Below are 16,388 nucleotides of genomic sequence, written 5' to 3' on the forward strand. Positions count from 1 at the left end.
GGAGTTTATACTAGCAATGCATTTCCTCTAGCGAGGGATTTCTGCAATAATCATCCCCCTTCATCATTCAGCAAGGTTCCAGTGAGAGGCACTATAGCCAGGAGTTGGGATTAAGGGCTCTGTCCCTGATTTGCTCTGGGATATGTTAATGAATATACACTCAAGTTTCCTGTTTGTAAAGTGGAGATAACAGTGTGTAAGACTCATTATGCAGGATGATAGAGTGACACCTGGACTCCCTGGGGTCTTCTCTCAGGCACCACCTGCAATCAGCAAGTGGAAAGATGCATCTTCCTGCATCTCAGCAGTAGATGTCGCTGCAGTCAACTAAAACTACAGGAAAGCTCTGGCCGAAGGATTCTAGTAGAGGAAAAAGGAAAGGAACACTAATCGCCATTAAAATTAACAGAGCATCTAGGCTAGCATTCTTCCTCACCCCCAAACTCAAATCCTTTGCAATATACTACTGTTCATTATTTTTAACAGCCCAATAATGCTCAGGTCTTTTCAGAAAAAAGTTGATTCAGAAAACCATTTCATTCCATCTTTCACTTATTTACCAATTCATTCATTCAAGAAGTACTTCGTAGGCCCCTACAATGTGTGAGGCTCTGGGCTTACAATGATGAACAGTACAGACAATCTGGCTTTATGGAGCTTCCTGCCTGGTGGGAAAGATAGGCAATCAAGGAGGTGATACACAGGGCGCCTGGGTGGCTCAGTCAGTTGAGTGTCTGACTTCGGCTCGGGTCATGATCTCGCGGTTTGTGGGTTTGAGCCCTGTGTCGGGCTCTGTGCTAACAGCTCAGAGCCTGGAGCCTGCTTCAGGTTCTGTGTCTTCCTCTCTCTCTGCGCCCCCGCCCCCACTCACACTCTGGCTCTCTCTCCTTCAAAAATAAATAAACGTTAAAAAAAATTAAAAGAGGTGATACTAAAAAAATGAGAAGTAATTATAGTACAGAGAGATTAACGTAATCATAGGGCATGTGCTAGATGAAAAGAAGCAAATGACAAGGGGACTTGGCTGAGTTTAGGGGTCAGGGATGGTCCTGGGATAAAATGGTGTTTCAGAAGATGCTCGTATCATGCATCAAGGCACCAATTAGAAAGCCAGCATCTGGCATGGATTCTCATTCTGGTTCATTTTACTTCCTTTGTCACCAGCACCATCTGAAATGCATAAAAATTGCCTTCCTTCCTAATTTTACTTAGGAAATTTGGAAGGTCTAAAAAACTAACCATGATTTGTATTACTGCCATGACCTCTCCACCGAGATATTAAAAACTGCTTCATGTCTTTTATATGTCAGACACTTTGACAGATAGTCTTGATTATTTTATTAGTGTATGATATATGGAAGTTAAAACTGAATGTTGAAGCAGTCTGTCTTCCCTTGTTTCTATATTCATTCCTCACTGGGGTGTTTGGATTAAACAAAAGCTTCATGTCCCATAAGGATGTTGAAGTTAGCCTAAAACACAACTGTGGGCCCAGCTTTGGTTACGCTCACATGACCTGGCTAGAGGGAGGGACTGGACATGCATTAGAACTTGGACATTTTAAGCAGATAGTAAAAAAAGAAATATTGATAAGAAACATGAAGTTATTCTGTTTAGTAGTTGCTATATCTCTAGCAACTTATGAGTTATATTTTGAAAGCCTAAATTCAATTTATTGCATCCCAAATATTGACTTTTGGATGAATAAAAACAAGTTAGCAAATCTGAATGCCTTATTTTTAGGAGAGTAAAAAATTTGTAGTGTAAAGACAGCAGAAATGTATTCTGATGGATCAGCAAAAACTTTTCTTGCCTCCTTTTCAATTAAGATTTGGCAAAACTAAGTTTGTTTTTTTAAAAACTTAACTCTGAGGTCTGCACTCAACTGCATTTAATTCATTCAAAAAACATTTACACTCAGGAAACAACAGATGTTGGTGAGGATGTGGAGAAAGAGGAACCCTCTTGCACTGTTGATGGGAATGCAAATTGGTGCAGCCTCTCTGGAAAACAGTCTGGAGATTCCTCAAAAAATTAAAAACAGAACTACCCTGTGACCCAGCAATTGCACTACTAGGTATTTACCCAAGGGATACAGGTATGCTGTTTCTAAGGGGCACATGCACCCCAGTGTTTATAGCAGCACTATTGACAGTAGCCAAAGAATGGAAAGAGCCCAAATGTCCATTGACTGATGAATGGATAAAGAAGATGTGCAATGGAATATTACTCAGCAATCAAAAAGAATGAAATCTTGCCATTTGTAACACCATGGGTGGAACTAGAGTGTATTATGTTAAGTGAAATAAGTCACTCAGAGAAAGACAAATATCGTATGATTTCACTCCTGTGTTGAATTTAAGAAACAAAACAGATGAACGTAGGGGAAGGGAAGAGAAAATGAAATAAGATAAAAACAGAGAGGGAGGAAAACCATAAGAGACTCTTAAATGCAGAGAACAAACAGGGTTGCTGGTGGGGTGTTGGGTGGGGGGATAGTCTAGATGGGTGATGGGCATTAAGGAGGACACTTGTTGGGAGATGAGCACTGGGTGTTATATGTAAGTGATGAATCACTAAATTCTACCCCTGTAAAAATTATACATATATGTATTAAAGTTTATTTTGAGAGAGAGAGAGAGAGAGCACGTGAGAGCTTGTGTGCATGAGTGTGGCGGGTGGTGGGGGGACAGAAAGAGAGGGAGAGAGAGAATCCCAAGCAGGCTCCAAGCTGTCAGTGCAGAGCCCAACACAAGGCTTGATTCCACAAACCATGAGATTATGACCTGAGCTGAAATCAAAAGTTGGATGCTTAACCAACTGAGCCACCCAGGCACCCCACTTAATTCTACTCCTGAAACCAATACTCACGATATGTTAACTAACATGAATTTTAATTAAAAAAAAATTGTTACATTACAAAAACCAGGGCCTCAGGGTTAGTATGACTCCATCTGTTGATCTTTCCCACTATTTTCCTTAGAATAAAGACAATAAATGTTCCAGGGTACCAGGTTACAAAATAAATTGGTAAGAGCTGAATGTTCAGAACAGCAGAAGGCCTAGCTGTATATGATTTTGCTTAATTTACAAACATGTCTTCTCTTCCATTTCCATGCTCAGGAAGTTCAAGTATTTGATGCTGTCTTGATTTATATAAAGAAATATTAAATTATCATGGGAGGAGCCCTGGGGAAACTTCTTGTGTTGCTCTATTCTTCTAATGTGTAGTGTGGTCTTTGGCAGCTCTTTTGATGGCTCTCAGCTGTGTTTTTTTTCATTTACATAAAGGGGCTTTGGATGGATCTGAGGTCACTGGTAGAAGCCCCTTTAATTTTCCTTTGTGCTCCCTTCTTTTTGAATCAAAAAAAAGAGGCAACCCACCCCCTGCCCAAGTCTAGCCCTTCCAGCTGTGATCTGGATCCTGTCAACTTCTGCCTCCCCTTTGAGTTGATAGGGGTTCTGAGCCATTTGGGAATGCTCTTTGTTAAGTTATAAACCAGAGTGTCATCTCGAATTCCTCTCTATTCACTCAATTCCCACATCCAGTCAGCAGCAGAGTCCCATTAATTCTGTCTCCTAAGTTGCTGGTGAACTCACCCTTGCTGGCCATAGTGCCTTCCTTCGGCCAGCATTGTCTTTTGCCCAGACTATTGCAGGAGCCTCTTTACCCGTCTTTATTGTGGTGTCTTCCACCTTCCACTTCATTCTCTGCACTGTTTTCAGTGATACCTTTCTGAAACACAAATCTGATTGTCTGTTGAGCAGCAACTACCCCACTGAACAAATATTTATGTTGTGAAAGGGTGTTATGCCAGGTTCTAAGAGACCATCAAATTGAATAAGACAGCACAGTCCTATTTATTTATTCACTTATAGCTAGAGCAGGGGAGAGGGTCAGAAGGAGAGAGAGAGTCTTAAGCAGGCTCCTCACTCAGCACGGAGCCCGATGCGTGGCTTGATCCCACAATCCTGGGGTCATGGATTTGAACTGAAATAAGGAGTCAAACACTTAACTGACTGAGTCACCCAGCTGCCCAGCACAGTCCTGTTTAAATGAAAACCTTGTGTTGGCTACCTCATTTACCTATGGGATAAATTGAGTTTCCTTTGTATGGCCTCTGAGGCTGTGCACATTTTGGCTTTAAATCTGCCTTCTTAGAAACTTCTCTTCTGCTATGTTGCTTCTTGATATGTGTGTACTTCAACTTCACATTCTTGCCACACTGAACTCCTCTTATCCTGAGCATGCAATGTTCTTCATGTTTCTAAGATTTTGCATACCAAGGTCTCTGTCTGGAATTCCTTTTCCTGCTTCTCTTGTGTCTGTCTGTGGAATGCCTACTCAGTCTGTAATACCTGATGCAAATGTCATCTCACTTGGGAGAATTCTCGTGAATTGATTACTTCCTTGTTTCTACTTCTACAGACCTTTGCTGACAGTGTTATATTGTATTTGTTAATGTCTGCCTTCTTCATAAGATTGTGAGCTACTTGAAGACAGGGAATCAAGCTTTATTCACTGTTGTATTCCCTGCACCTTATCTTAGTGTATAACACGTGTCAGTGGCTCCACATGCAGTTATTGGTTGACTAAAATAATTGAGTGAATGCCTTTGCATACACACGTGGGTAGGAGAGGTTACTGCAAGCATTTCTCATCTCAATGGAAATGTGAGTAACTGTGGAAAGAAGAAACTTAGACGTTACAACTGGCTGTTGATCTTCTAGGTAAGGTTCTTTTTTTAAAGTTTGTTTTTTTTATTTTGAGAGAGAGAGAGACAGTGTGAATGGTGGAGGGGTAGAGAGAAAGAGGGGGGGGAGAGAGAGAGAGAGAGAGAGAGAGAGAGAGAGAGAGGATCCCAAGCAAGCTCTGCACTGTCAGTTCAGAGCCTGACGTGGGGCTTGAACTTACGAAACCATGAGATCATGACCCCAGCCGAAATCAAGAGTTAGATGCTTAACTGATTGAGCCACTCAGGCACCCGTAGGTAAGGTTCTGATATCTGCAGATGGCCAGGGGATCTTTGGACTCGATCTTTAGAGTCCTCTTTAAGCTGTTAGAGTTGGTGACTTTATTTTGGCTTCAAATCCAAGAGTCAAAACACTTTCCTTGTAATACTTTTGCCTGCTGGCTGAGAAACAAGGGTAATTTGCTCAACGTAAGCTGTCACTATCTCTTTTCTTAGATCTCTGAAATCTACCTTGTGTCCTTTAGTGACAAAACATTAGGCTCATTCCCAAATGAATTGGTTGTCAGGTTGTCATCATGAAGGCTAGTGAAATGTCTCAGTTTCAGCTGAGCAAGGCAAATATGATGCTGTCTTATCATGACAGGCATGATGACGGGATGTTCCAAAAGCGAAGAACATCTTTCAAGGCTACAACACTTCATGTGTAGGCAATTACTCTAGTCAGTGAATAGTGATCAATATGTAAAGCTTAAGGCGGGAACATTAATACTTCCTTTAATGCAAAAGCATCAGCAACTAAAGGGATTTTTTTGAGGAGGTTAGGGACTGAATCCACCACATCATTTCCAAATGTGGAAAGTTGATTTTTATAGTCAATATGCAGACATATCCATTAAGGGATGTGAATAATAAAAAAGAACTAAAAGCTTTTTGAAGGTCCCTTTTCAGCATCTGCTCGTCTTATATTCTTGCTTCCTGTTAGTCCTTTAGCACCTATGTCACATCCATTATCATCCTGAAAAGAAAAATCATTCAGGCCACTTCAATGTTTCAATGACATATAGTCCATTAGAATTCAGAAAAAGCCAGCACTTTCCAAAGAGAAATATGACACTTTTTCACTTATTCTTTCTCTCTTTTTTTTTCTTGAAGTGAAATTTCAGCTTCTCTTGGGATTTCTTATTTTATATATTCACAAGGTGATTATTTTAGCAGAAAAGGACCTGTCACTCCTAAAACCACCTGCTTGGTTGGCTAATGGGAGTAAGGCAGGAGTTAATATTAGTCCATTTCCCCATTTTTGTTTGTTTATTCTGATTATGAAGCAGTAGATGCTCAAAGCAAACATTTTGGGTAAAATATATAACTTTGGCATCATGCCCAGAAACAGCTGGGTTAGGCTTCTGGCTCTGTCCACCACCTGAAAGAACACTGATTTACAACAGATCACAAAATCGCTCAGAGGCCAGGGGGTGGTGCAAGTGTTTTGCTACCATTTCCCTCTGGTGGCCTTTCAGGCTGTGATGACTTTCCTTATATGAGTGGTCAGAAGTCCCTCTTTCTTGGTCTCCTCTCTTATTCTTCTTTATCACTCTCCTACTGGGGCTCCAGCTTCACCCTGTGGTTTTGATTGGATGATCCATAATCAAAGACTTTTCAGACTCACAGTCATCTCCCTGGTGTCTAGAACAATGCCTACCACGTAATAGGCCCTGGATAAATTTTTGTTGAATAAATGAAGTTTTCAGAGAGAAGTACTGACCCTGAAAAACAAACATCTCTATTGCCATCATTTTCATCTCTTATTGTGTCGTGTTGTGCCTGAGGCCAGAGGGCCCTCTTCCTACCAGGAGAAGATGGGAAGGCACAATCTGATGAAAGGTGAAGAAATCCTTTTATGTCACTTTTTAAGTGTTTGAAGAAGATGGGAAAACTCACCCATGATTCCTCTACTCAGAGGAAGTAAATTGTCTTCCAGTCCAGTAATTGTCTGTTATCTTCCAGTCCACGCATTTTTTCCATGGTTGACATTATAATTTTTCCACTTTATATCCATGCATTCTAAGTTACATTATAGGTTCATCAAGTAAAATATATCTCCTGAAATTAGTAGTTGCTGTGTTTATTTTATTTGTGATAGTGTTTTCCTTTGAGTCTAGTGATTCTTTTTGCATTTGAATGCTTCCAAAATCATGGATAAGTCTTACAGTCAAAGTGTATCTTGAATGTCAATGGTAAGTCTTATCATCAATGACCTTTTAGGATCCATGAACATAGTATCTAGAAGTAGTATGTGTAGTAAGTTGCTTTTGGTTTTTTCCTTTTGGAAAAGTGACCAGACTGAACTTTTATGTTTCAAAATTATTTCTCTGAACCCTTCAAAGCCTTCTTAGTCCCTACTTATCTCTAGTTACTCATTTTTCCTTTGTATCAAAAAAATTTTGCTTTATTGTGGTAAAATTCACATAGCATAGAATAACTACTAACCATTTTGAAGTGTACAGTTCAGTGGCATTTAATACATTCACAATGTTACATAACCATTACCCCTCTTTACTTCCAAGACATTTTCATCACCCCAAAAGGAAACCCTGTACCCATTAGGCAGCTACTCCCCCATTTCTCTCTTCTCCCAGCCCTGGCAACCTCTAGGTTGCTTTCTATCTCTATTAGATTTATCTATTTTGTATTCCCTATTTACTCTAGAAGGCAACTATGAAGAACAGGATTAGGTTTGTCATCTGGTGTGTAGAGGCACAGGATGCATGGGCATGACTCTGGCACGTTATAACATGTATACAGACCGAGATATTAGTATCAGGATTGACCACAAAATGTTGTTGGCAGTTGTTGAATTATACTGGAATTTCTGAAGATCAGTGGGCATTTTTGTGAAATAAATAAACAAGGCTACTAGCAAGCAAGGCTATGGAGATGAGGTAACGTTAGGAGGAAGGCACAACTTAGCTGGGTCCTCTGCTGTAGGATCTCCACTGTAAGGTGTCAGCTGAGACTAGCCTCATCCCAAGGTCTGACTGGAGAAAGATCTGCCTCCAAGCTTACATGATGGTTAGCAGAATTCAATTTCTTGTGAGTGGTAGGACTGAGGACTTGGGTTTTTGTTGGCTGGAGACTGGAGGCTTACCCTCAGTTCCTTGCCATGTGGGCCTTCCCACAGGGCAGCTCACAACATAGCAGCTTGCCTTAAGAAAGCTAACAAGAAAGAAAGTCTGCTGGTAAGGCAGACATTACAGTATTATGTAACATAATCATAGAAGTGACATCCCATCACTTTTACCATATTCTGTTGGTTAAAAGCAAATCATGGTTTCTGCCCACACTCAGATGGAGTATCAGGACACTCAAGGACATGAGTATTAGAAAGTGGGGATAACATGGAAGCATATTGCTATATAAATGGGTCATCCAGTCACTCACATCTATCGGCAGAGCTGGTTTCTACCCATCCTCCCTTGAAGAGTAAATTAGGTAAGGAAATGGGTTATTCGAAAGGACAGTGTGGGCACGAGAGGAAGCTCTGTGAGAGTATGCTGTGTATTTGCAGTGATGCATAGAAATCACAATGACTCACCATTTGTATAGATCTTTCAAGGGGAACTGGAAAAAATAAGTCCCCGGAGAAGGTCTTAAATGATGGTGATGTCTGCTGGGCTCAGCTGGATGTCTGATTTGAGTCTTGAGGCTTGAGGGGACAGAATGGCTTCAATCACACAATAAGGCAATGCAGATAGATTCTCAGAAATCAATGGCATTGTTTGCTAAAAAGTTATCCTCCAAGGTCCAGTGTCAGCCAGACTTATTCTGAAGAAATTCTGAAACCATCTAAAGGGCTCTATTTTGATGCAGAAAGATTGAACTGTACTTTGCCTGGCAGTGTACTTTTTGCGAAATGTTTTTTGATCTAAATGGAATTACCCTGCTTGATCAATAATATCAGGTGTTTGACTTTGCTCTGAACTGCTCTTGAATCTTTAAAAAAAATCAATGACACGTAGCACAATATCACATACACGGCAAGCACTAAATAAGAATTTACTAAATTAACAAAGGAATTATGAAGAATATTTTATACACTCTGGTGGCATTATAGGAAAGAAGTCTTTCAAAAAGTTTTGAGTAATAATTGACATTATTGAAAAAAATATTGTGCTTATTTAAGAGCACTCTTGGGGCGCCTGGGTGGCTCAGTCGGTTGGGCGTCCGACTTTAGCTCAGGTCACGATCTCGCGGTCCGTGAGTTCGAGCCCCGTGTCGGGCTCTGGGCTGATGGCTCAGAGCCTGGAGCCTGTTTCCGATTCTGTGTCTCCCTCTCTCTCTGCCCCTCCCCCGTTCATGCTCTGTCTCTCTCTGTCCCAAAAATAAATAAACGTTAAAAAAAAAAAATTTAAAAGAGCACTCTTGTTCCCTGATAATGTTGATGTCTTCTGCTCCAGCAGGGAGGTATTATTTTTTACTTTGAATACCACAGTGAATACAGTGGTTGCCAATCTCAAGAGCAAAAGTAGTGAGAATCACAAATGTCTCACAGCTTTAGACATCGTTTGACAGCTCCTACCTGCTCCTTCTTTATAGTGTATACTTTAAAATTTTTATTTATTTTGAGAGAGAGAAAGAGACAGAGAAAGAGCAGAGGAGGGGCAGAGAGAGAGGGAGAGAGAGAATCCCAAGCAGGCTCCACGCTCAGCAGAGAGCCTGACAAAGGGCTGAATCCCATGAACTGTGAGATCATGACCTGAGCCAAGAGTCACACATTAAACTGACTGAGCCACCCAGGTTCCCCCGCCCCCCCATAGGTATTTTTAATCAGAATTTTTGCTAAATTTCCATGCTTATGATGCTATGACAAACTAATCAGGAAGGAACAGATAATAATTAAACACTTTGGGAAAAAGTAACGAACGCATAAATGTTATAAGTGGTAATTTCTTTAACATGATAACTAATACTCTGCTGGAATTATTTAAGTAAAATTTTAATGCCAATGTTTTAGGTATCAATCTATTATTGATATTTTAAGTCTAGCTAATTCTTAGTTTAAAGTAGTGGATTATCTGCACTGATAATTTACTCCCAGATTGGTTTTTGTTGCTAATCTAACTTTTTAAATTTTAGTTTATTTTGAGAGAGACAGAGACAGCACAAGTGAGAGAGGAGCAGAGCCAGAGGGAGAGAGAGAATCCCAAGCAGTCTCTGTGCTCTGAGTGCAGAGACTGACGTGGGGCCCAAAGTCACCAAGCAGTGAGATTATGAACTGAACCCAAATCAAGAGTCAGATGTTTAACCAACTCCACCCAGGCACCCCAGTCTAACTATTTTTTAAATGTTTATTTATTTTTGGTTGGGGGGAGGGGCAGAGAGAGAGAGGAAGACAGGCTCCAAAGTGGGCTCTGTGCTGACAGCAGAGAGCCTGATGCAGGGCTCGAACTCACGAATCATGAGATCATGACCTGAACCAAAGTTGGATGCTTGCTTAACTGACTGAGCCACCCAGGTGCTCCCAATATAGCTATTTCTAGGCTACTTTCTTGGACTGCTTCTTCCATTTGATCTAAACTGAGGGATTACAAACTATTTTTAAGAATTGTCTGAAAATTTTTCAATTAAAAAAAACGATCAAATTCTAGCCAGGTGGAAAGTTTTTGTTAGTTTTAGTGTTTACACAACTGCTTGCCTCTGTCAGTGTGTGTGATTGAGAATTAACCATGCAGCTTGACACAGGCATCGATTCTGCATTCTTATTGATCAGGGGAGACATGAGCTAGCGAGGTTGTGATAGATGGATAGTACCAGAATGTTCCCGGCAAAAGCTGTGAGACTGTGTCCTTCTCCAACTCATTAAATCAAAGAAGAATACTAAAAATGATATGCCAGGCATGGCAAGCCTTTCTTAGGATGCAGACAGTCAGATTTTCTCCTCATTTGGAAAGAACCATGACTTGACTACTGATATTTAATTAAATGCTATTTTATTTATTTAGTTTTTAAATGTTTATTTATTTATTTTGGTAGAGAGAGAGAGTGAGCATGGTGTGGTAAGGGCAGGGAGAGAGAGAGAGAGAGACAGAGAATCCCAAATGGGCTCAGCACTTTCAGCGTGGAGCCTGACGCAGGGCTCAAAATCATGAACCGTGAGATCATGACCTGAGCCGAAACCAAGAGTTGGATGCTTAACTGACTGAGCCACCCAGGCGCCCCACAAAAATGTTATTTTAAAAGAGCATATAGATTATCTTTCCCATTTTTATCTTTGAAAAACCCTCCTTTTGGACTACTGGCTCTGGGGTCATGGGTTGAATTGTATCCTCCTCCCCCAGATAGATATGTTGAAGTCCTAACCCCCAAGACCTCTGAATATGACATTTGGAAATAGGGTCTTTGCATATTTAATCAAGATGAGGTCATTAGGAAGGGCCTTTAATCTATTGTGACTGATGTCCTATTAGAAGAGGGAAATTTGGGCACAGACACATGAGGAGAAGGCCATAGAGACGAACACACACAGAGAAGGAGCCATGTGAAATTGCACTGATGCTGCCACCAGCCGGGGAACACGTGGGCCTACCAGAGACTGGAAGAGGCAAGGAAGGATCCTTCTTTAGAGTCTCTGTCGGGAGCATGGCCCTTTCAACTCCCTTCCTTCCTTCCTTCCTTCCTTCCTTCCTTCCTTCCTTCCTTCCTTCCTTCCTTCCTTCCATCTTTCCCAGTGTAGTTAACATACAGTGTTACATTAGTTTCAGTGTACAACATAGTGATTCAGCACTTCCGTATATTTACTTAGCGCTCATCAAGATAAGTGTACTTCCAAGCCTCGCCACCTGTTTCACCCATCCCCCCACCCAACTCCCCTCTGGTCACCATCTGTTTGTTCTCTGTAGTAAAGAGTCTGTTTTTTGGTTTGCCTCTCTCTCTCTGTTTTTTTTTTTTTCCTTTTCTTCTTTTTTTTTTTTTTTGTTTCTAAAATTCCACATATTAGTGAAATAATTCAGTATTTGTCTTTCTCTGACTGGCTTATTTTGCTTAGCATTATGCTTTCTAGCCCCATCCATACATACCACATCTTTATTCATTCAGCTCTTGATGATGGACACTTGGGCTGTTGTAAATAATGTTGTTATAAACATTAGGGTGCACGTATCCCTTGGGATTAGGGTTTTCGTATTCTTTGGGTAAATAGTCAGTAGTGCGATTGCGGGATCATAGGGTAGTTCTGCTTTTAATTTTTTGAGGAACCTCCATACTGTCTTCCACAGTGGCTGCACCAGTTTGCATTCCCAGCAACACAGGGGTTCCTTTTTCTCCACATCCTTGCCAACACTTGTTTCTTGAGTTTTTAATTTTAGCCATTCTGACAGGTGTAAGGTGGTATCTCATTGTGGTTTTTATTTGCATTTCCCTGACGATGAGTGATGTTAAGCATTTTTCATGTGTCTGTTGGCCATCTGTATGTCTTCTTTTGAGAAATGTCTGTTTATGGCCTCTGCCCATTTTTTAACTAGATTATTTGTTTTTGGGTGTTGAGTTTGATAAGTTCTTAATAGATATTAGATACTAACCCTTTATTGGATATGTCTTTTGCAAATATCTTCTCCCATTCAGTAGGTTGTCTTTTAGTTTTGTCGGTTGTTTCATTTGCTGTGCAGAAGCTTTTTATTTTGGTGTAGTCCTGATAGTTTATTCTACTGTTGTTTCCCTTGACTCAGAAGACAAGAAAGATGTTGCTTTATGTCTAGAAACAGATGCTATGTATGTAGAAAGATGTTGCTATAACCAATGAAATGGTCCAATGAATTTACTACTTGTGTTCTCTTCTAGGATTTTTACGGTTTCACATCTCATATTTAGGTCCTTATTCCATTTTGAGTTTATTTTTGAGCATGGTATAAGACAGTGGTCCATTTCATTCTTTTGCATGTAGCTGTCCAATTTCCCCAACACCATTTGTTGAAGACATTGTCTTTTTCCCATTGCATATTCTTTGCTGCTTTGTTGAAGATTAATTGACCATATAATTGTGGGTTTATTTCTGGGCTTTCTATCTGTTCCGTGGATATATGTATCTATTTTTGTGCCAGGACCATACTGTTTTGATTACTACAGCTTTGTAATATAACTTGAAGTCTGGAATTGTGATACCTCCAGTTTTGTTTTTCTTTTTCAAGGTTGCTTTGGCTATTTGAGGTCTTTTGTGGTTCCGTACAAATTTTAGGACTGTTTGCTCTAGTTCTGTGAAAAATGCTATTGGTATGTTGATAAGGATTGCATTAAATCTATAGATTGCTTTGGGTAGTATAGACATTTTAGTAATATTTGTTTTTTCACTCCATGAGCATGGAACGTCTTTCCATTTCTTTTTCTTCTTTAATTTCTTTCATCAGTGTTTTATAATTTTTAGAGTACAGGTCTTTCACTTCTTTGGTTACGTTTATTCCAAGGTATTTTATTATTTTTGGTTATTTAGACGTTTTAACAATATTTGTTTTTCCACTCCATGAACATGGAATGTCTTTCCATTTCTTTGTCTTCTTTAATTTCTTTCATTAATGTTTTATAATTTTTAGAGTACAGGTCTTTCACTTTTCTTTGGCTAAGTTTATTCCTAGGTATTTTATTATTTTGGTGCAATTGTAAATTAGATTGTTTTCTTAATTTCTCTTTCTGCTGCTTCATTATTAGTGTATAGAAATGCAGTGGATTTCTGTATATTGATTTTATATCCTGCAAGTTACTGAAGTCATTTTTCAGTTCTGGTAGTTTTTTGATGGAATCTTTAAGTTTAGGATTTTTATCATGAATGGATGTTGTACTTTGTCAAATGCTTTTTCTGCATCTATTGAAATGATCATATGGTTTTTTATCCTTTCTCTTATTGATGTGATGTATCACATTGATTGATTTAAGAATATTGAACTATCCTTGCATCCTGGAATAAATTCCACTTGGTTGTGGTGAATGATTTTTTTTAATGTATTGCTGGATTCAGTTTGCTAATATTTTATTGACAATATTTGTATCTGTGTTCATCAGAGATATTAGGCTGTAGTTCTCTTTTTGTGTGGGGTCTTTGGTTTTGGTATCAGGGTAATGCTGGCCTAATATAATCACTTTAGAAGTTTTCCTTCTTCTATTTTTTGGAATAGATAAGAATAGGTATTAACTCTTCTTTAAATGATTGGTAGAATTCGTCTGGTCCTGGACTGTTGGGAGTTTTTGGATTACTGATTGAATTTCACTGTTGGTAATCAGTCTGTTCACATTTTCTATTTCTTCCTCCTTCAGTTTTGGTAGGTTATATGTTTCAGGAATTTATCCATTTCTTCTAGATGTCCAATTTGTTCTGTGTTGCTGGTGGTTATGTCTCTTCTTTCATTTATGATTTTGTTTTTTTAAGTCTTTCTCTCTCTCTCTCTCTCTCTTTTTTTTTTTTTTTTGATGAGTCTGGCTGGAGGTTTATATCAGTTTTGTTGATCTTTTCTAAGAACCAGCTCCTGGTTTCATTGATCTATTCTGTTGTTGTTGTTGTGTTTTTTTTTTTTTGTTTTTTGTTTTGTTTTGTTTTGTTTTTTGTTTTAGTTTCTATATCCTTTATTTCTGCTCTAATCTTTATTATTTCCTTACTTCTGCTGTTTTGGGTTTTGTTTGTCCTTCTTTTCCAGCTCCTTTATGTATATGGTTAGGTTGTTTATTTGAGGTAAGCCTTTGTTACTCTAAACTTCTCTCTTTGAACTGATTTTGCTGCATCCCAAAGACTTGAACTGTTGTGTTTTTATTTTCATTTCTGTCAATGTAATTATTGATTTCTTCTTTGATTTCTTGGCTGACCCATTCATTGTTTAGTAGCATGTTATTTAACCTCCATGTATTTGTGCTCTTTCCAGATTTTTTCCTGTGGTTGATTTCTACCTTTCAACATCTTGATTTTGAATTTGTAATCTCCAGAACTGAGAGAATACATTGCTGTTGTTGTAAACCACTCAGTTGATAGTACTTTGTTATAGTCCTAGGAAACTAACACATCCTCTTTTGAGCTCCTGCTTTCTTCTTCTTCACTTCATAGCCAAACTGCAAGTTGGCTAGATTGCAGCACCACCCAAACTGTTCTTGCTGAGAGGCCTCCCAAGAGGGCTGAGCCTACAGAGCCCATTTACCAGGGTTCAAATCCAGACTCTACTTCCTGCTACCTGTGTGAACTTAGGCAAATTGTTTAACCTTCCTGTGTCTTATCAATACAATGAGCCTATCCCTGGGGACTGTTCTAAGGCTTCAAAGAATTAATATAGCTAAAGTAGTTAGCATAGTTCCAGGCACATAGCTCGCACTTAATGTGCACTTATTTCTATTAATATAATTTGCCACATATGTTGTCCCTTTCAGCTCTTACATTGTTTGACTCTCTGCAGCATTGGATTCTACTAGCTATTTTCTCCTCCATGACTCCTTTGTTCCATTACCTTCTGGTTATCTTTCCTGCCTCTGGCTGCTCCTTTTATTAAGCTTCTCCTAGGAAAACATTGTAGCTTGTGGATAGAGTTCAAGTGTTAGAATCTAACACTTCGGGGCTCAGTTCTCAGCTTTATAATTACTCAAGTGACTGACTGAGCAAGTTCACCTTTATGAGCCCCAGTATTTTCTGGAGAAAATAGTGATAATCTTACGTCCTTGGATTTGTGTGAGGAGTAAATGGGTTAATATAAACAGAGGACCCATTGTAAGCTGGATTCTGACTTTCACCTTCACCTTTGGTTCATCCTCTGACCTCCTTGTTGAAAGCTGGAGTGCTGGGCTCTGCAGTTGGTGTCTTTCACAGCTCCAGGGGGAGTCCTTTACTTGAAGTGATATGTGATACAGCAGCCTCCCTCCTCCCCCCAACTTTTGTTGTATAGATAGATCTCTGGAATATTCTTAAGGCACTGGGAAAAGCCTTACCAGATTGAAATTTCCATCATATTTCGTGTGTGTGTGTGTGTGTGTGTGTGTGTGTTTTAATTTGAGAGAGTGAGAGAGAGTGCACAAGTAGGGAAGAAAGGTAGAGGGAGAGAGAGAGGGAATCTCAAGCAGACTCCATGCTCAGTGCAGGGCTCAACACAGAGCTGAGTTCCACCACCCTGGGATCATGACCTGAGCCGAAATCAAGAGCCAGACGTTCAATCAATTGAGCCACCTAGGCGCCCCCATATTTCATGTTTTTTTTTAAATGTTTTCAACGTTTATTTATTTTTGAGACAGAGAGAGACAGAGCATGAACGGGGGAGGGGCAGAGAGAGAGGGAGACACAGAATCTGAAACGGGCTCCAGGCTCTGAGCTGTCAGCACAGAGCCCGACACGGGCTCGAACTCATGGACCGTGAGATCATGACCTGAGCCGAAGTCGGACGCTTAACTGACTGAGCCGCCCAGGCGCCCCCCATATTTCATGTTTTAATCTCAGCCTCTACATTCAATGGTGACTGGGTCCCATGGTTTTGATTTCTCCTACAGCTCTTATAAATATCTTCTTTTTGAAGAAACTAGACTATAGCTTAGAAGGGGATAACAGGGGAACGAGGCATGATGTCTGATGGAAATCGTTAGTTTCTACCCTGATTTCAGAAAGGATTGATTCTAACGCAGCCTGATGAGTTGGGCTGAGCAAGGCAGAAATCCAGAAGTGGTTCATGTGTGGTGTTAGACAGGGAA

At 39.8% G+C, this 16,388-nt stretch overlaps 1 protein-coding gene across 1 annotated transcript in view; it reads left to right on the forward strand.

The window, feature by feature from the left end:
- ARMH4 (armadillo like helical domain containing 4) overlaps window positions 1-16,388 on the forward strand; it is a 134,811-nt gene that overhangs the window by 67,302 nt on the left and 51,121 nt on the right. The gene's annotated exons all lie outside the window — the stretch shown is intronic.

The sequence above is a fragment of the Puma concolor genome, chromosome B3 (genome assembly GCF_028749965.1).
Source record: "Puma concolor isolate L17-30 chromosome B3, mPumCon1.1.hap2, whole genome shotgun sequence".
Lineage (NCBI taxonomy): Eukaryota > Metazoa > Chordata > Mammalia > Carnivora > Felidae > Puma > Puma concolor.